The 21,177-nt window shown below is 43.0% G+C and overlaps 3 protein-coding genes across 3 annotated transcripts in view; 2 read left to right on the top strand and 1 right to left on the bottom strand.

Annotated features, from left to right (window-relative positions):
* Nucleotides 1–4,942, bottom strand: part of LOC126396068 (uncharacterized) — a 737,953-nt gene extending 733,011 nt beyond the window's left edge. Inside the window, exon 1 of the mRNA XM_050053905.1 lies at nt 4,887–4,942. The gene's annotated coding sequence lies outside the window, so the exon portion shown is untranslated. The remainder of the gene's footprint in view (nt 1–4,886) is intronic.
* LOC126396061 (E3 ubiquitin-protein ligase MARCHF5-like) overlaps nt 1–21,177 on the top strand; it is a 158,653-nt gene that overhangs the window by 34,535 nt on the left and 102,941 nt on the right. The gene's annotated exons all lie outside the window — the stretch shown is intronic.
* The window catches only part of LOC126396011 (fibroblast growth factor receptor 1-A-like), a 28,657-nt gene continuing 20,180 nt past the window's right edge, over nt 12,701–21,177 (top strand). Inside the window, exon 1 of the mRNA XM_050053829.1 lies at nt 12,701–13,071. The gene's annotated coding sequence lies outside the window, so the exon portion shown is untranslated. The remainder of the gene's footprint in view (nt 13,072–21,177) is intronic.

Raw genomic sequence — 21,177 nt, 5'->3', positions numbered from 1 at the left:
AATTGTGAGCTGTAATCTGTCGACTGCTACTGCAGAGCTGCAGACTCTGTGGACAACATGTTCTCATTACGAAGTTGTCAAATACCGCCGCTTGCTCATCGATTCATGTGTCGGACACCGATGAAAAACAGGCAGCAGTATGATACGCCACCAGACAGCTTCAGTCTGAAATGTCACAAGACAACAACATAATTTAAGGAGCTGGAAAGTCTCAATAGGGCGGGTAAGAGGGAAGGTAGATGGGTCCAACAACAGCGGACTTTCACCCAGGAGGCCAGTGTTTGTTTCCTGTTTGAATGTAGAGCCAAACAATTATGTTTTTGTCTAAACCTAACCACGTGGAAATAAACATAAATACGAAGTATTTTACTGATGTTGTGAGTTTACTTTTAAAAAAAGACTGTTTTTATCTAACAAGCAGAAACTGTACATTTCCTGTCTAAATAGAAGTTCATTTTCTGAAGACATGACGCATAAACAGGCATAAACTGACACGCTGTCCTGGAGAATTGACCACAGACGCACCCAGAATGCCTAGCATGTCATATGTGGACGTGAAAGTCGACTACCAAACGGCGATATGTGACGAGTTGGTGGTGAGAATGTGTCGCTGTGGTGGAGGACCTGCTCTCTATGTAGATATAAACAACTCAGTGTAAGAAGACTTAGGGTGCTCTCACACCTGCCCTGTTTGGTTCGGTTCAATCAAACTCCAGTTGGTTTGCCCCTCAGTGTGGTTCATTTGGGCAGGTGTGAACACACCAAAACAACCGGACAGAGACCTTCTTGAAGTGGTGGTCTCAGTCCGGTTACAAACGAACTCTGGTGCGGTTGGTTTGTGGTGAAAACAATTGCAGCAATGTCTTAATAACAATTATACAACTTTGGAACAACATGAGTCCCTGATTCAGACCAAAGGAGACGACTCTAGGTCTGACAGCAGCCTAACCTACATGAAAGGTCCAGTGTGTGGGATTTGGTAGGATCTAGCACTAAGGTTGCAAAACTAAAACCAGTGTTTGATTTGTGAGTATCATATACCAGTAGATGCAGCTGAACTCTTCACACTGGAGCTCTAAGTAAAGGATCTGTAAACTGTCCTTGGCAGCGTCAGTGTGACAGACAGGATGGAAACATTTAGATGGAGTCTTTGTCCCACCCAAGAACCAAAAACCAGCTCCACAACAATCTGCCTGTGGCTGCAGCCTCCGTGACCTCAGGAGGAGATGCTCCTCGAAAGAACCGCACACACAAACATGTGTGCACGCAGACACACGTTCACAGCTGAATTACAGGCAGATAACGACCACACACAGCGTTATCACCCTGACAGCTTTAAAACTCTCTCCACTTGATTTAAGACGCGTCTGTAAATACACACTATCAGTCACACACATGTAGCATTACTGTGCGTTATCACACAGCCCGGCCCTGCAGCAGGACTCTGTCATTAGAGACGAGCTCAGCATCCACGTTAAATTACACACTCTCCTCTCTGAACCTCAGAAAGCCTTCAGGACGTCCCCGCTGAGCAGCACGCTATGCTGACAGAGACCCAGAGAGGACGGGAGGGCGTGACTGAACTCATGTGGCTCGGCCGTCGAGGTCAGTGCAGCTTTAATTTGCATAAATGGTTTTTGGGCTTTCCACAGCTGGAGTGGACCTGGAAAAAACCCTAAACACTAAACTGCTGAAACACTTCAGACTTTCCAGGAGTGACTGAGAGAGAGAGAGAGAGAGCGATGAACAGGATCAGGGACTGAACTGAGACGCTAGAAAGTTTCGATACAGTCAGCCATGTTGGAGAAGATGCCGTTCAATAAATGTGGATCATACCTGTGTGTTTTGGCTTTGTCCTGAAATTGTACAATTTTGACTAGTCTGGGCTATACCTAGATCATGCATGGTATTGTACTTGCACTGAACTGTGTTAAGGGAAGACAGATACTGAACATTTTGTTGGCAGTCTGTAAAAAGGCCATCATGAAGGGATAGTGCACCCAAACATGAAAATGCAGCCATTATCTACTCACCCATATGCCGAGGGAGGCTCAGGTGAAGTGTTAGAGTCCTCACATCACTTGCAGAGATCCAAGGGGAGAGGAGGTAGCAACACAACTCCACCTAATGGAGGCTGACGACGCCCCAGATTCAAATGTCCAAAAACACATAATTGAATCCACAAAATATCTCCATACTGCTCGTCCGTAGTGATCCAAGTGTCCTGAAGCCCCGACATAAAAAGTTGTTTGGAAAAACCTCATTTGAACTCTGTTTTTAGCCTCATTGTAGCCTGTAGCTCTGACTGCCTCTCTGGGCACCGCGCTCATGTGTGACCAGCGAAAGCACGTGAACATGCTACCTCCTCTCCCCTTGGATCTCCGCAAGTGATATGAAGAACATGCTACCTCCTCTCCCCTTGGATCTCCGCAAGTGATATGAAGACTCTAAAACTTCACCTGAGCCTCCCTCGGCATATGGGTGAGTAGATAATGGCTGAATTTTCATTTTGGGTGCACTATCCCTTTAAGTTAATCACTCCGCTCGGCGCTCTGCTGCTCCGTCTCCACAGACAGAGTGTCCAGAGTGCGCTCTGCCACTCTGAGAGTGCGCTGCTCTGGATAACCCAACGCTACATTCAGACAGCGCTCCCAATTTATCAACGCTCCAGTTTGTGTCAGAGTGCGCTCCCACACTCACAATGAGTGTTTCTGAACGTACCACTCACATCATCTTCCTCCATCGTCTAAAACAAGACAACACAACTTGTTAGCTAGCGCTTGCTAATGTCTGTGGAGAATTGTTTTGCCTCCAGCTAAGCCCCGCCCACTAAAAACATCATACTGTTTACTAACAGTAAAAGGGTCTGTCGCACTATTATGACCTGGATGACCTGAATCTTCGCCACCATGACTAGAGAAAGACTAGTTGTTCTCTGGGAGGAGTCTGAGTGCAGAAAACAGTCACATCTTTAAAACTCATTTGTTTTCTTTGGCTTTCTCTTGATTTTATAACTTAAACTTTATGGGTTGTATCTCCCTCTTCTCCTTCTCTTCTTCCTGTGAAGCTGTTTCAAACTTCTGTTTGGACGAGTGTTTGTTGGAGGACTCTGATGAGAAGAGCACCTGTGTTTGTCTCTGAACGCTGCAGGAGTGCAGGAAAACTCCTGAGGACGAGTTTGGTGAAGAGGAATGTGTTTTTTTACTGGCCTGGTACGTCCTGGCTCCGCGCCGCTCCGCTCTGTCCAGAGTCTGGGGTTTGGCTCCGGCTCCAGGTCTGGGTGGGTCCAGACTGGTCTGGCTGTGTGGTTTAACAGGGTTAGTGGTTAGTGCAGGGCTGGGGCCGGGGCTGCTGCTGAGCTCACAGACATCTGCTCCACGCTCTTACAGGGAATGTCCAAAATAATATAACTCTGCTCTGCTGGGAGACGACGCAGGATCATCAGCTCAGAGTCACACACATTACACAGATCACAGTACCTGTGCTCGACTCTCTGTAGTAAAATGACACGCTTGAATGCAGCAGTGATATTAATCCAAGAACATTTTACTGCATCACACATTCTTTGACTACTTTAGGAACATTTTGCTGATACATACTCTGACTTGTAGTGGAGTATTTTCAGACTGTGGTATTTCCACTTCTTCTTGAGTAAAAGATCTGAGTATTTCCTCACATGTGGACAAACAGACCTACAGCCCACAGAACAATATAATGTGCTGCACTGCGTGTTCTGTCTGTCCTGTTTGTTTTGACTGAGACCCAGTTTAGACACCGCCACATGCACTCAGACACATGCAATGTATTTACCGTACACATCCAGTGTCAGAGCAGTCGTCAGATGGAAGTGTTGGCGTTATATGTTTCTGCAAAGCATGAATATGTTTGTACGTTTTATACGAATCATATCAGCGTTTCTAAGGTGACATCACTGTGTCTCCTGATTGGACAGTGCTACAAAAATCATCTGTTTTATTGAGATAATCCTGCGTTTCCTAGAGCGATGGTGCCATAAAAGGGGGCTGCTGCTACCAAGACATTGCTACATTTCCTGCCATAATAGTGCCATAAAAAGCAGTCGGTTATTAACGAGACATTGTGGCGTTTCCTGCCGCGATTGTTCCCCTTAAACCACGTATTTTAAGCCAAATGTGATCTTTTCCGAACCATAGCCAGGTAAGTGGAGCTACGGTTATAGCTCATGGGTACGTGGGTGTATTTTAATGACCTGTCGCTGCATTTCCTGCTGTGTTAGTGTAAAACAAACAACTAAACTGGACGTGATTTAGAGAGTCACAGCTGTGTTTCCAGCAGCTTTTAGGAGCAAAACGCTGGTATTTTGTTGCAACCTGTGGTTGCATTTCTTGCCCAGATAGAGCTGCAACAAGTGGTTGTTGTTATCGAAAAATTGTTGTTTTTTTCTGCAGGAATAGTGCCACAAAATGCTGGTATTTTAAGCCAAACATGATCTTTTCTGAACCCTAACCAAGTGGATTTTGTGCCTAAATCTAACCATGTTAACCAGTGTTGTTGAAACATGAAGTTTAACATATTCATGACATAGTAACGTACAAATGTAACATATATGGGGTTTGCAGAAACATACAACGCACTTATTAAGGGTTGATTAAACATACTGGATTTCATCATCAGTCTGGCTGTTAGTTGATGAGATGTGAGACAGACACTCTGTGGGGTTGACTCAATAATTAGTGTTGAAATGGAGAAATAATTTCAGCTTAATGAGAATTTTGTCTGATAATATTTTATGTGCATATACACTGTTTCAAAGGCGGCTACATTATTATTATTATTTGTTGTTTAGATGATTGTATATCAGTCTGCAGCTTCTCAGTCGTGTTCTTTCAACACATCCTCACTGTGACCTCGTCACATGTCCACGTTTGGTCATGGACTTTCCACGTCCACATATGACGTCCAAGGTACCCTGGGTGTGTTGGTTGTTGACGTTCTGGGACGCCGTGTCAACTTCAGCCTGTTACATGCATTGTCTGTTTTCAAAATACACTTCTGTTTTCACAGGAAATGTACAGTTTGATACAGTCTCTTTCAAAATAAGAGCACCACGTCAGTACAACACCGCAAATTGATGTATTTCCTTCAACAACTAAAGCATGTGGTGGGGTTTGGGAAAAAGAACAGGGTTTGGCTTTATAATCTTAAGGGACGTGAACACCGCTCTCCCGGCTAAAGGTCGGTGTTTGTTGGACCCATCCACCCCTCTAACCCACCCTACTTGGACTTTTGCCGCCCTAACTTTCATACTTGTCCCGTCGCGTTTCCCCCTGACACCACCAAGCACCATCTTACTATATAATGACGTAAACTGTGTGTGTGTGTGTTCCATGTTTTTCTCCTCACTGACTTGGTCAATCCATGTGAAATTTGGCACAGTGGTAGAGGGTCATGGGAGGATGTGAATGAAGCAATATTACATCAATTGGCCAAAGGGGGGCGCTATAGCAACCCATTGAAATGTCAAACTTTGAATGGGCATATCTCATGCCCCGTATGTGGTAGAGACATGAAACTTTGCACAGAGATGCCTCTCCTCATGAGGAACACATTTGCCTCAAGAACCCATAACTTCCGCTTATATAGATTTTCCACCATTTTGAATTTTTTGAAAAACACTTCAAATGGATCTCTTCCTAGGAAGTTTGAGCGAGACTAGGTTGGTTTCTGTGTGATGACGCTGCTACAGATAAACACCTCGCCTGCCAACTAAACCATCTTTGAGAGTTGTTTGTCATCGATTTTCCAAATTAGCTTTATTCTTCTAACCTGGTAACAGACACAGAAGCAAAGCAATGTTCTGCTGCGGACGCCATGTTAATTTAGGTCCTAAAGTCACACAATAACACAAACAAACATGGAGGCAGCCGTAGACCAGCAGCTCCTGTGTTCTGTGAGGTAAAATGACTGTTTCTGTCAGTGGAGTCTGGTGGATTAAAGAGAGTGAGATAATGACTTCAGTTCCCCTTCAGTTGGAAAGAGCTCTCTGATGGTGAGGTAAAGCAGTGACAATATCACACTGACTATGGAGAAATACCTCAAACAACCCCACTTCAAAAAATCAAAACCAACCCTTTCAGTTATTATTTTGATCAGCACTCGCTGCTTTAACTCACACCACTGCTTCTCACAAACAGCTGAGTGAACGTTTCCATCTGTAAAACCCAGAAAAGACCACACTGTTTGTGATGTGTCAGCTGGACCCTGAGATTTATGAATGAGGCGAGTTTCAGTGAAATCTTCAGTGAAAATGTTATTTTTAGCACGAAGGGAACACATGAAGCAGAATCAATATTTTTCTTGGACTTTATGCGTCTGTTAATGCCTGTGGACGTTAATAAACCGTTCTGTGGAGGATGAAAATGTGCTGCGGTCCACGAGTCTGAGGATGTGGGTTTGGTTCCTGTTGAATTGTGGGTTGTGAAGTGTCACTGTGCTTCTGAACAGGATTTATTGTCTGTGTATCTTTGTGGTTACAGTGTGTTGCAGTTTTAGAGGTCTTAATGTAGCCGTTCCTCTGCACCTGTTAGAAACACACAGGAAATAATGTCACTGTTCAGCTGTTGGTTAATGAAGAACCGCTCAGGATCTGAAGATGGAGGTCAAATACAGATTTACAGTGTGAGTGAGTCACAGATACAAAAATCTTTCCTGCTCGGTGAAGGAAGAAACTTTTGCTTCTTTAACTTTTAATGTTATTCAGGGAATTTTACGTCCTTGTTGGACAACAGTGGAGAGATTCGAAAAACTTTATTATATTCTGTAAAGAAGGGTAACTTAAAGAGACACATTCTGTCTGAATTATGGATCTAAAATACTTAATAATCCACCACGCTGAACAAACTGCATCTCTGAGGCTCGTTAGCTGAGGTATAACATGTGAACAGGTCCACTAGTGTGATGGATGAACTGTGAGGGGAAGCACGGACTGTTATTTCCTGTTTTTCTCCAGCATTCATTAACCCAACATGAAGTCTCCACAAACCTTTATTTATAGGCTGCCACAGGCCTTTCCAACATGGCTGCCTTTTTGTCTTTGTCCATGGACAGTGGACCTCCACCAGTCTGCGAGTATCTTGGGGTCTTGTTCATGAGTGAGGGTAGAATGGAGCGTGAGATCGACAAATCTGCGGTTTGGTGCGGCATCTGCAGTGATGTGGGCGCTGTGCTGGACTGTCGTGGTGAAGAGGAAGTTGAAGCTTTCAATTTCCTGGTCCATCTCCGTCCCAACCCTCACCTATGGTCATGAGCTCTGGGTAGTGACTGAAAGAATGAGATCACAGATACAAGCGGCCGAAATGAGTTTCCTCTGTAGGGTGTCTGGGCTCAGCCTTAGAGATAGGGGGAGGAGTCAGACGTCTGGAGGGAGCTCGGAGTAGAGCCGCTGCTCCTTCATGTGAGGTGGTTCAACATCTGATCAGGATCCTCCTGGGCGCCTCCTGCTTGAGATGTTTCGAGCACGTCCCACTGGTAGGAGGCCCCGGGGCAGACCCAGAACACACTGGAGGGATTACATATCTCATCTGGTCTGGGAACACCTCAGAGTCCTCCAGGAGGAGCTGGAAAGCGGAGAGGGGGAGAGGGACATCTGGGATGCTTTGCTCAGCCTGCTGGCCCCGAGACCCGGCCCTGGATAAGTGGATGAGAATGGATGGATGGATAGAGACAGTAGCTGTGTTCAAAATCGCTCCCTATCACGGATATAGTGCACTATATAGTGTGTTCGCCATTTTGTAGTGTTGTTCGAATTCTCCGCGGTTAATTTCATTCACTATACAGTGGACTATAAAATACCCACAATGCACAGCAAATGTGAGTGAAAAAATTATGTACCCTACATTTTACTCCCGTATACCACAATGCAATGCGGCCGTCTTTTGCCAGAGGAGAAGAAGAAAGGCGCAACAAGCCAATAGCTTGCTTATATCCGCTAGCATGTTAGCTTAGATTTTTTTAGGCTAATTACCAGTTGATGTTGGCGAATCAACAAAAGGCGCCTTAAACGCCTAAGATACGTTTGCCTTCACCTCCGTCTTTGCCTGAGGAACAGGACTTGGGTCAGCAGCATCCAAACAATCACTGGAATCATTATTTTAATACACAAAAAGAAAAGAAACGAATAGGATGCTAGCCGGTAACGTTAGCTCACGAGCTAACAATAGCCACTTAGCTCGCACGAGCCAGGTAGCTTGTAGCTCGTGCACTATCGTGGGCTATTACAGCTCACAATGCAGACACACAGCCGTAGCTGACAAAACCAAACGTCCACACCATTGACATTTCAACAATTTATTGACAAAAAGTACAACCACCATACAGTTCGATCATCCTCAAAGCGCTCGGTTTGTTTACATGATGCTCGGCACGTCCACTTGCGTCACAGGAGTATGCAGCGCAGCTACTGGCGCAACGACGTTCAGAAAATTTCAGTTAGTGTCTGAAATCTCGTTCAGTCGTTCCCCATGTAGTGCACTATATAGTAAACACGAAATAGGGAATAGTGAGTGAGTGAGAGGACGGTTTTGAACACAGCTAGTGGTAACCCAATCGCCAGAAAAGATTCAGTATGTAGGCTTTGTACGTTCCTACAAACCACAAATACATTACATTTGTACTTCATTATGTAGCCGATATGTTGAAACTTCACATTTCAACAAGACTGTGGTTAATGTGGTTGGATTTAGACACAGAAAACACTTGGTTATGGTTCAGAAAAGTTCATGTTTTGGCTTAAAATACCAGCTTTTCTTGGCACTATCCTGGCAGGAAACGCAGCGATAGCTCAGCAAAATACAACTGCTTTTCAACACGGTGATGTCTCTGTATAAAAACTGTATTTTTTGCTGTGGTTAGATTTTGGAAAAAGAACAGAGTTTGGCTTTAAAATCTTACAGTACGCAAACACCGCTCTCTCGGGTGAAAGTCAGTATTTGTTGGACCCATCCACCCCCGCCCTTCGTCGCCTTAAGGCCCTGACACACCACGCCGACGGTCGGCCATCGACCAAAGTCGGGCCGTCGGTGAGCGTCTGTCGGCCTAGTTTTTGCGGTGCATCCCACACCATCGGCACTTTGGCGTCGGCGTCTGCGGCTTTTCAGCTGATTGAGCATGTTGAATCGGTGGCGGAGCTTGTCGGTGAGAGAGATCACTCTGATTGGCTGTTCAGGTTTTATTTCCTCGCCCCTGTAGCGAGTGAATCTGCCTGTAGTGAAACCGGGGCTAACCGGTGCTTCCTCCTCAGGCTCCACTTCACTCAGCTGCCCCACAGACCCGCTGCTTCTTCACACTTTAACCTGAATAACAAACCGGAGCTAGCTGGGAGCGGCTAGCGGAGCGTTAGCCGCAGCATGACCGGAGGGAAGCACAGCCAGTTAGCCTCCGCTAGTCTCTGAGCTAGCCCCGGCTCTCCGTTTGGATCCAACCGGAGCACCGAGCCCTGGTTTGTTATTCAGGTTAAAGTGGGAAGAAGCAGCGGGTTTATCGGGCAGCTGAGTGAAGTGGAGCCTGCGGAGGAAACACCGGGACCGTCTGGATGTAATAGTCCGTGGAGGTGCTGCGGTGCTCGGCTGCACAGATAGGAAACCCCTCGGCTGACAGGATGTACCACTCTCTCACTCCGCTCTCTCTCACGCAGGCGCAGAACGTACGTGCTACTTGGCCGTCGGATGTAGTCCGTGTAGTGTGTTCAAATGCAACTGACACAGGGCGACGTGAGGCGACGCAACAGTTGGCTTTTGTCGCTGCTAGTTCTTTGATGTCAGTTTGGTGTGTCCGCACCTTTAGCCTTCGTCCTTGTCCTGGCACGTTTCCCCCTGATGCCACCAGGCGCCTGCGTATCATGCCAAGTTTAAGGCCGCTTTTTTCCGTTGGTTTCTGACGCCGCAGGTCACTGCCCAAACGCTGGATTTCGACAACTTCGGAGTGAGACCGGGCTCCCACAATGCAGCAAGTGACATCTCATGATGTTTCAGAAGGAGACAATAACAAACAGACTGGGTCAAATGAAAGTTAAACAGACACTTCAGACACTTATAATCAAAAATCAAAAATATCAATGATAACCTCTTATAATGGACATACAGTGACAATGTTTAATTGCCCCTTGTGCTTCCATTACAGCTCTTTGTGCAGCTGCCGGCTCCCTCACTACTGGACCAATTTCAAAAACAGTTGTTCCCATGAGTCTCTTTGACCAATTTACACGAGGAAATATGGTCCAGGCTGAAAAATGCCAACGTTATCCTTTGCAGAAACGTACAGTAACAACTTTATTAATCTGGCTGACAAACCGTTGTCCTCAGAAGATCATTCTTAAGGAATACAGTGACCTCCTGACCTTTCATCTAGCGCCACCATCAGGCCACAAACATCACTCTCACAGAGGACATATTATAATCTAATGGGCACAGAAACATCGACTCCTCTGAAGGATGACTGTTTTCCATGATTCCTTCGTCACTCAGAGGCCAAATGTCTCAGAGCATGACATTCTGTAATGTTTGTGGGCGTACGAGACTCTCGCAGCATTTGTACACTTACTGGATATTCAGCCGAATGAAAGATCAGCCGTGCAGAAGTGTGTGTGTGGTGGGACGGATCACACAATACGCTCTCTGTCTGGGCGCTGAGCTCTGCTGTGCACTCACAAACACCCGCAGAGAAACACTCATGGCCATTGTTCACAGCCTGACACTCTCAAACACACATTATGCCAATCTGCCAATGAATCCACAATGGAGTCCATCTGTGTGCGTGTGTGTGTGTGTGTGTGTGTGTGTGTGTGTGTGTGTGTGTGTGTGTGCTGGGTGGTGATGTAACCAGGGTTCGTCTAAACAGCTGATTATGATCACAGGAAAGTGATACAGAAACTTTCTCCTCATGTTTTCCGCCCACAGACTGACTTCAGCTTCATCATTCATCTCTGTAGCTTTTATGAGTAACTATTTATTACGTCACAAATTACTCGAGTACTGTACTTAAGTACAAGTCTGTGGTAATTTACTTGAGTATTTCCATCTTCCACTACTTTATACTTCTCCTCAGAGGGAAATATTGTCCTTTTTCTGCACTACATTTGTGTGACAGGATCTAAAGTAAGAATTCAAATAGATCAGTGGTGGAGGAAGAACTTTGTTTAGGTAAAAGTATTAATACTCAAGTAAAACAGAAGAAAGCATCTACTGCTAACTCACCTAGCACCACTGAGCTAGCTAACGTTACAGCTCAGCCGAGGAGGACGCCAATAGCGTTTATATCTTGTGATGTCATGAGCCTCTCGTCCTACTGCGCAGTGATTCGCTTGGCGGATGTAGTTCGGTAGAAAGAAAATAGTTCCTTCATGAACCTGCTCACAAGAAGGTCTGTGGATTATATTGAGTAACCAGGTCATGATTTCTGTAACGAGATGCTGCTTCATCTATGATAATACATTTTAATTCATGTGTTGATTATATTTGGTATTTAGACTGTGCGTCTGCAAGCTTTCAGATCATTTTAGTGCACAACAAACATGTCCGAATTTTGACCCGATTTTGACCAACTGGATCTGGATGAGCCATTTGAATTTGATGAGCGCCCGTATTTATTTGAACACAGAGTACACGAACGTACACAGACGCAGAGCTCATTGAAACTGAAGAGCGGATGAGGAGAGAGAGGGAGCAGCAACAGGCAGAGGAACATGTCTGAATCCAGCTAAAGGTAAACACACACGTTCATTTCTCCTTTCCGTTATGTTGTCAGATAATTATACTAACAATCCGAGCCTATCTGTGTGAAAAAAATGCACTTTTAGTGGACGTATTTTGACGTTGTTTGACGCTGTCTGAGTGCCCTATTATTTAATATAGCGCGCGCTCACGGGCTGCAGGCAGGTCAGCCCTAGCTTCATACTGGAGACATGTCACATATTGAACATCCTATCACTCATTTAGACAAAAGGAGATCTGAAGATAGGGCCCAGGTTGAAAAAAACATTAGTTCCCCTTTAAGTACATTGTGTTTTGCTAAATGTGTTTAACTACTATCCACCACTGAAAAGTAGAATAATATATTTACGTGTATATTTCATACAGTATTTTCCTTATTGTAAAAACTTTTAACGAGTAATTTTTCTTAACTTTCCTTTATCTTTTTGTTTTTCTTGGCATTAATGTGTTTCTATACATTGAACTGTGAATGAGTTTTTAATCCCGTACAAAACCTCAGGGACCAAATGAAGTTTAAAAAGTAGAACATTTTCCTCTGAGATGCAGAAATGTAAAGTTTTATTACTTGATGTGTGTAGTTACTATTCACCAGTGAAAATATAATATATGTAGGTTTTATATGCAGAATTTTTATAAATGTAAAAACTCTGCCTGTCACCAGGAGTCATTTACAACCTTCCATATATTGGCATGAATGTGCCTCCATACCTCAGGGAGTAATGATTAAATACAGATCAATAGTTAATCTGTGCTCAGATCGGGCACAGCAGGAGTTTGAAGCAGAGGAAATGTTTCCTCCTGCAGCTCCTGGAGGAGAAACAAAGACAGAGGGGGGAGGAGAGCACACTGTTCCCGGGGGAGGAGGAGGAGGAGGAGGAGGAGGGAGGTCCGTGCGCGGGGGAGGAGGAGGAGGAGGAGGAGGAGGGAGGTCCGTGCGTGAGGCCGGATTGCGCCACTGTGAAAATGGAGTCAATGAATAGATGGCACCGGGGTATTAATGGAGTGGGGGGTGAACTGGTGTGTTACTGGTGTGTGGGAGGAAACTCCCACTGAAGGCGTTTCTGCTCTGGACTGTAGATTGAGACAATACCGTCAATGAGATCAGCGGTTCCCACGTTTTGTGTCCCGGAGCTGTGGAGCTGTGGAGTTACACCGAGACATGAGCTCACTGTGAAGCGTTAATCTGAGAGCTCCACGTCTGCTGCAGGAAGTTCAGCTCTTTAATGAGCTTCACTGGAGGACAATATTCAGACGGATCTAACCGCTGCCTCCAGCTTTGACTGCGCGTCCCCGGATTTACCAGAGAGCTGTGCGCCGACTCTCACAGGTAAAATCCACCTTAAAACACAGTGCAGGCTGTATGTGAGACATGTCCTCTGGTTAATGCTTTACCTCTGTGTGTGTGTGTGTGTGTGTGTTGAGACTGTTCAGCTGTGGTTTACAGATGTGACACAAACATTCAGACACTTCACACTGCAGCAGCAGCTAAAGTAAAGTCCAAATAAAGAAACATGTCCAGAGTCAGACAGCTTAGCAGAGATGATTTACTGGAGGAAAAGTAACAAACACTGCACTAAAAATACTTAATTACAGGTCAAAGTCCTGCACTGGAAGGTACAGAGAGTACATACATACAGATGTAGCATGAAAAATATTATATCTCAGAGTATCAACGTCAAACAGAAAATGTCTGGTGTGTTGTTTAAACTAATGTGTAACAAACATCAAACCTCAGCTTCAAATCTCAGTTTGTAAAGTGACCAGTGTTGGAAGAGACGAACTGCAGGGTGACAATGCTCCTTCACAAGTCAGAGTGCTGCACTGAAAGTATTGTTACAGGTAAAAGTACCAATGTAATGTTAACAAAATGAACTTAAAGTATCAAAAATAAAAGTACTTGATGTTAAAGTAGTCGTACAACTCTGTAAAAATACTCAAGTGAAAGTCCTGCATTGAAAGTATTTTTACAGGTAAAAGTACTGATGTACTATCAGCTTCCTTAAGTATTCACACAACACTGTAAAAATACTTTAATTACAAGTAAAAGTCCTGCACTGATTGTTACAGGTAAAAGTACCAATGTAGTATCAGCAAAGTGAACTTAAAGTATCAACAGTAAAGGCACATAATGAAAAACTAGTGACAGACCACTGTAAAAATACTCTGTTACAAGTCAAAGTCCTGCATTGTTGATGTTACTGCAGTAAAAGTATCTTATTATTATGATCAAAATGTACTTAACGTATCACAAGTAAAGGTACATAATCCAAAAGTTGTCATGTAACACTGTAAAAATGGTTAATTACAAATCAGAGTCCTGCACTGAAAGCACTGTGTAGGAGGTAGAAGTAGATATTAGTAAAATGTACCTTAAAGTATCAAAGTAATGCAGAAAATGTCTCATGTGTCGTATAAACTGTCGGATATTTTAATCTGTAACAATGCATCAAACCTCTCAGCTTCAAATCTCAGTTTGGAAAGTGACCAGTGTTGGAAGAGAAGAACTGCAGGGTGACAATGCTGAAAGTATTGTTACAGGTAAAAGTACCAATGTAGTATCAGCAAAATGAACTTAAAGTATCAACAGTAAAGGCACATAATGTAAAACTAGTGACAGACCACTGTAAAAATACTCTGTTACAAGTCAAAGTCCTGCACTGAAAGCACTGCTTGAGTAAAAGTACACAAGTATTATCAGCACAGTTTACTCACAACATCAAAAGTGAAGGTAAACTGCAGAAAATGCCTTCAGGAAATACTCCACTACAAGTCAAAGACCAAGACTGACTAAAGCATTGTTCAGGAGGTAAAAGTACATGTCATCAGTAAAATGCACTTTAAGGTTTAAAAGTAGAAGGTACATTTTCCAAAACAAGCCATACACCACTGTGAGAATACTCTATTACAAATTAAAGTGTTAACTAAATGACAAACTGAGATTTTTCGTGCAACACAAATAATCAGCTGGTTTGATCCTCTGTTACAGAATAAAGGCTCCGACAGTTTATAAGAAAGATAAAATGAGCTCCAGCTCGACTCACTAACAGCCAGATGCCTCTAATGTAAAATAAACTGTCACTAAAACACGTAACAGCAGGAGCAACTCTCACAGGAATCATTTTACAGCAGTAGACGATCACTTTATTAAGTACGTTTTGTTCATAGTAATCACAGACTACTTGTGCAACATTAATGCAGGACTGTAACTTGTAACAGAGTATTTTTACTGTGTTGTACACCTCCCTTTACATCATGTACCTCTACTGTTGATACTTGAATTACATTTTTTAATACCACATGTGCACTTTTACATGAAAATGGTGCTTTGTTACAGATTAAACTGCTCAACAGTTAAAACTGTTAAATGAGTCATTTCTGCATCATGTACCTTTTTCTAATGATACTTTTCCTTGTACAGGAGTGTTTTTACCCTGCAACACTGGTTACTTTACAAAAAGAGATCCTTCTTTAAAAACATGATCACCTTTCTTTTAAAAACTTTTTGACACTTAAAGTACATTTTTGTTCAGATTAATCACGTTTAGAATTGTTTGGGGAGAAAAGCACAAGTATTAAAAGCAAAGTTTACGTAAAACAACACAAATCAAATGTCTGGTGATTGTTGATGCATCAGTGTATAAAATATTTTATATTTTACTGAAGTTAAAGGTCCAGTGTGAAGGATTTAGGGCCATATATTGACAGAAATATAATATGATCAGTGTGTTTTCTTTAGTGTTTAAGCACCTGAAAATAAGAATTGTTGTGTTTTCATTACTTCAGAATGAGCTGTTTATATCTACACAGGGAGCAGGTCCTCGTCTACAGAGGTCACCATGTTGCACTGCCATGTTTCTACAGTAGCCCAGAACGGACAAACCAAACTCTGGCTCTGGATAGAGACATTTGTGTTTTTACGTCAGCCACCATAGTTAGCAGCTCCTCTGCGACGTGTGGCATCAGAACAACACAGATTTTTTTAAATGTGAAACGTCTTTATTTCGTGTTTTTCCTGGTGTAAATCACCTGGTCTGTTTGTTTTGGAGATGAATAATTCAGCTCCTGGTAAAAACTCCCTGAACAACGAGGTGACCTCTGCCTTACATGTTTACACGAAAACAATCCACTGAAAACAGAATCGTTTCTCATTTTTGTTATGAAAGAAGTTCCGCGTTTAGACAACAACATTTTGATAACAATTGCCGTGCACACGGATTCGCAAAAATAACCAAAAACGCTGCAGTATACATGCCAGGCCAGTAGTTGGCGGTGTGACGCTTCCTTCTACAGAGCGGTGATGTATAAACAAACAAAATGGCAACCGCAGGAACGTTTATCTGGACGGATGATGAGGTGGAGTTGCTACAGTAAATCTACACTTTGCTGTAGAAGCAGCACAAACGGAGCTCGGGAGTCTTTCTCACGCATGCCTCAGGACTGGAACTGTAATGAGCATGTGCGAAAGTCTCTGTTTTCAGAGGAACTGCATATTGCAAGTTTACATGACAATGGAGACGGTGCCGTTTCCAAAAAAATTGCACTCTGGAACCCGTTTTCAAAACGTTGCGTTTTCAGGCACCCAAACGCTGCTGTCGTGTAAACGATCGGCCAAAACGCAACTAAAGTTTACTGTTTTCTGATTAAATCGTTGTCGTATAAACGGGACCTGAGTGTGCGCCCCCTTTTAGACTGAGCCTTTTGCAGTGGTGCAGGTTTGATTCCAACCTGAGGGCCTTTGTTACATGTTATCCCCCAACTTTCCCAAATTTGCTGTGGTGTCATTAAAGTAAAAATGTGCCAAAAAAACCTCCTGAACAAAGAACACTGAAGGAATTCAAACCATGACTAGTTTCAGCTGGTTGTAATCTGCAGTCCTCACCACTAGATGGTACTAAACCTCCTAAATCTGACGCACTGTACCTTTAAAGTCTTGAAGTATTATTACTAATATGTACACATCAGTAGCTGTAGTATAATGCTGTGAAATAATTATTCTGGCATCAGACGTTAATATGACATCGTAAAGACATTGAATGTTCACATCGGACAGGCGTTAAATTTTGTTTGGAATAAAAATCACGTTGACGATATTTTAAACGTGTAACGATGTTAGAATTTCACGCTGTGTGAAAGTTAACGTTATGACTTTTGCAGACGCTGGGTTTGTTCTCTGTAACTTACAATTAAACGTTGTTATTCTGCGTCAAGATTACGTTGAGGCGTTTGAAAGAGATTTAGGTTACTTAAAAACACAACTTCAAACCAACAAACTATCGTCATCGTCCGTCGTCAGTTTCCTACGTCATGTTGACGCTGACAGTAGATGTCCTGACGTTGAGTTTTGATCACGTGATGTCACACGCTAAGGTCAGCTAAATGTGAACATTGAGAGATGTCGGTGAGCAGCTGGACAAAGTAGAGAAGTACTGCCAACAACATGTACTCTGAGTATTAAAAGTACTGATTGTAAATGATATGAGTATAAAGTGATAAACGTGAGCAGCATGTTGATGTTGTCACTTTAATTACACTTAGCTGACGATACTTTAGTATTTTTATGTAAAAGTTTGGATGCAGGACTGAACCTCTGCAGGCAGCGTTAAATACTGAAGATGGTTCATTTTAAAGACGTTTTATGCAGTTGGATAGTTTACTTCATAAAAACAAGTATCATATTTTATTTGTTTCTGTGTAAAACCTGCAGAGTAACAGGCAACTGAAGCTGTGAGATAAAAGTAGTGCTGTAAAAAGTCCAGTATTTCCCTCTGAGATGTCGTTGAGTAGAAATATAAAGTCTAAGTACCTGCACGTATCCCATAATGACTAGTTATTTACTCTCCTCAGCGTATTTTTTACAGTGTACTTTTATCAAAGGAAATGATCAGACGACGTGTGTCGCTGCTGTAAACAGCCTCTGGTGAGTTAAATATCGTCTGAGAGCAGTAAAACAGCTTCATCATGTAGTAAACGCTCAGTTGGAGGTTAATGAGACAGTTAATGTGACAGTCGCAGTGATGTGAGAGCGATCTGTCTCTGCTCGACTGCGAGAGGCTGAAATATGTTGAGCGTCCACCAAGAGTCTGACTCACTGTCCCACTCCTCACAGCGGGGTGTTCAAACCAGCAACTCATCCTCCAGACCTCCCACTCCTTCTTCTTCTTCTTCTTCTTCTTCTTCTTCACATATCAGCTCCCGACCTTCTTCTTCTTCTGTATCCTCTGTGTGTCTGTTAACTTCCTGCGACCTGCGTCCTCATGAGGACATCAATTTATTTTTAAAAAAAAACCTACTTACTGTATCAAGATACTAATATTACTGCGATATTAAAGATGTCGCGATATGCTGAGTATTGTGATAAATATATTGTGATTTATTACCTTTCTTTAACTCTAAATTATGTTCCAAAAGAAAAACTTGTCAACATCTTTTTATCTAGTTAGATATAAAGTTTTCAGTCTGCTCATCTCACTTTAAAGATTTTTACTGCAACAAAATGTTTCAAGTGAACTGAAAAACTAATTGATTTTATTATTCTAGGCGGCCACCGAAAGTTATGTTCGTACTTTAAATATTAATAATTTTTTACAGTAAAAAAAAGGATACTCGGCGTCCTTGTATCAGTACCATCTTGCTGCACAAAAATATCGTTAAGGTGTACAAAACACCTTAAGATTTCCCTCAATGTCTGAGTTAAGGCTGCCTTGTCATAAAAAACACAATATTCTTTAGTCTTCTCTGTCAGGTTTCCTTAAAATACTCTTTTTACACTTAATTTTTTTACACTTAATATTTATTACAATGATTTTTGTCGAGTCATTTTATTAAGTTTTATTGTATATTACTGAATGATCTGTGGACACATTGCTGCTTGTTTTTTAAAGAGTCTTGTAAGGTGTCTCGAGTGCTCTGAAAGGCGCCTGTAAATAAAATGCATTGTTATTATTATTTTTATACTTAAGAAATCCCTTAAAGTTAGTTAAACTGTTGCATGAAAGACCTCAGGTATCACATGCATGATTGCAACCAGTCCACACTGAAACTGAAATCTCTTTTAATGCACTGAATGTCTTAATGTTTTTCCTTAACTAAGGGAATGTTTTAAGACATTCCCTGCGACAACTTTGAGTAAATCTCTTTGCTAAGGGAAAATTAAGCCTTAAAGGGATAGTGCACCCAAAAATGAAAATTCAGCCATTATCTACTCAGCCATATGCCGAGGGAGGCTCAGGTGAAGTTTTAGAGTCCTCACATCACTTGCAGAGATCCAAGGGGAGAGGAGGTAGCAACACAACTCCACCTAATGGAGGCTGACGGCGCCCCAGATTCAAACGTCCAAAAACACATAATTGAAACCACAAAATATCTCCATACTGCTCGTCCGTTTTTAGCCTCATTGTAGCCTGTAGCTCTAACTGCCTCTCTGGGCACCGCGCTCACGTGTGCATGTTTTTCCAAACAACTTTTTATGTCGGGGCTTCAGGACACTTGGATCACTATGGACGAGCAGTATGGAGATATTTTGTGGTTTCAATGATGTGTTTTTGGACGTTTGAATCTGGGGCGCCGTCAGCCTCCATTAGGTGGAGTTGTGTTGCTACCTCCTCTCCCCTTGGATCTCTGCAAGTGATGTGAGGACTCACCTTCACCTGAGCCTCCCTCGGCATATGGGTGAGTAGAAAACTTTTCATCCCAAACAGCTCAGAGAAATTAAAAATGCACTCTAAACGACGGCTCAGAGGAGGTGAGATGAACTCTCCCTGAGGTCTCCAGCCTTCAGCTCGGGTCTCTGTCTGCGTGTTGTTGTCCAGCTCAGACGGACGGCGGGCATCAGGGGTTGGTGTCAGTATGACAAATATTCAGAGCTGCCAGCCTGCTGCAGAATGTGGTGTGTAGGTGACGGCTTCAGCACGGGAAGTTCAGCAGGGAGGAACGTTATTAAAGGCTGAGGAAGAGACGGAGAGAGAGATAGAGATGGAGAGGAGGATTGTTTACCCTCAGAGAGAATATTAACCTCTGAAATACCTTAATGTTCACTTCCTGTCAGTGAGAACCTGTGACTCTGATTGTATTCAGTCACTTCCTGTGATTTTGTGAATAGTTCAAGTGTAAAAGAAGCATCCAAGATGGATGAGAACTGATGGTTGACGCCACCTCTGGAGGAAGTTTATGTCCAGATGTTGCAAAGGTGTAAATGCATCAGTGTGACTACGTCAGCAATCACTGTGTAAATATGCACTCAGTTTGATTTAATACGTCCATCGGCCATCTCCTCGTGATCACAGCAAAACTTGACACAAATGTCTAACAGGATAAAATAATGAAGATCAAAAGGTCAAAGGTCAGCTTGACTGTGACATCATCATGTTTGGACTGGTGGGCGGAGTCGTGCAACCACAGGGTGGACTGGTGCACAGAGGTGGTAATTCTAGTTTACAAAACAACCAGTTGAAATAATTGAACTTGGGATTTTGGACATTTTTAATGAGCATGCTTTACTGTTTCTTGTGGCTGCTCTCTGGCGGACAAACCGTCTCTAAATGTCCTCGGACATCTTTTCTGTGCTGATGTTCCTTTGTGTGTGTGTGATGAGATAAAATCGTCTCTGAACAGTTTTCATGTTGGAGCATGACGGTGTGTTTATCTCTCAGTGTCTTTGTGTTGATGTGAGGGAGGGGAGTCTGCCGTGTTTCCCAGAATGCCTCTGGAGAAGCTGCTCACAAGACAAAGTTGTCACCATGATGTTTCAGTGAGGAGCACTCGTGAGCAGAAGCTCCACAGAGAGCAGTGTTTTCATTCTGTCTCCATAAAGCTGCACACGCTGCTGCGGCTGAAGGACAGATACAGTAATGAGACAGTGGTGTCTCGGTGTCCTCTGTGATGTCAGAGCTGCAGAGAGCCGAGGGCTCGGTGATGGCAGCCAACTGGTGTTCGTCTTCTTTATGAGGCTCATAAGATGATGATGATGTATTCACTGTCCTCCACTCCTTCAGTGTTCATGTTAACTTCCTCTCTGGAGCCAGGCTGATAAATACTCTGCTCTTCATGAGTTCACTGTGGGAATGTAGACGTGTTGTCCCGCTATGATGCCATGATGGTTTATAAATGGACCTGGTCAGTGTTTACAAGGAAAGCAACTGGCTGGAAACATGTAAAACGACACTTTAGAGGCAGATTTATGATCTTAGACATCTGTCAGTTTAGGCTCACTAACTTACTGATCATCATCTGAAAAGCTCAACATGTCTCTATTTATGCTCTCAACAAATAACTAATGTGAGCTAACTAGGATTTGTCCCCAGGTTCATTGTAAACTCTGACTTATCCATGTGACTGTTAAGAAGCAGAAACATAACTTGTTTCTTCATGTGCAACATGTTAGTCTGGAGGTTTAAACTGGTGTCCTCTCACAGAGTTGGTGATTCAAACTAAACTT

The sequence above is a fragment of the Epinephelus moara genome, chromosome 9 (assembly GCF_006386435.1).
Source record: "Epinephelus moara isolate mb chromosome 9, YSFRI_EMoa_1.0, whole genome shotgun sequence".
Taxonomy (NCBI): Eukaryota; Metazoa; Chordata; class Actinopteri; order Perciformes; family Serranidae; genus Epinephelus; species Epinephelus moara.
This window is presented reverse-complemented; position numbering and strand designations above follow the sequence as displayed.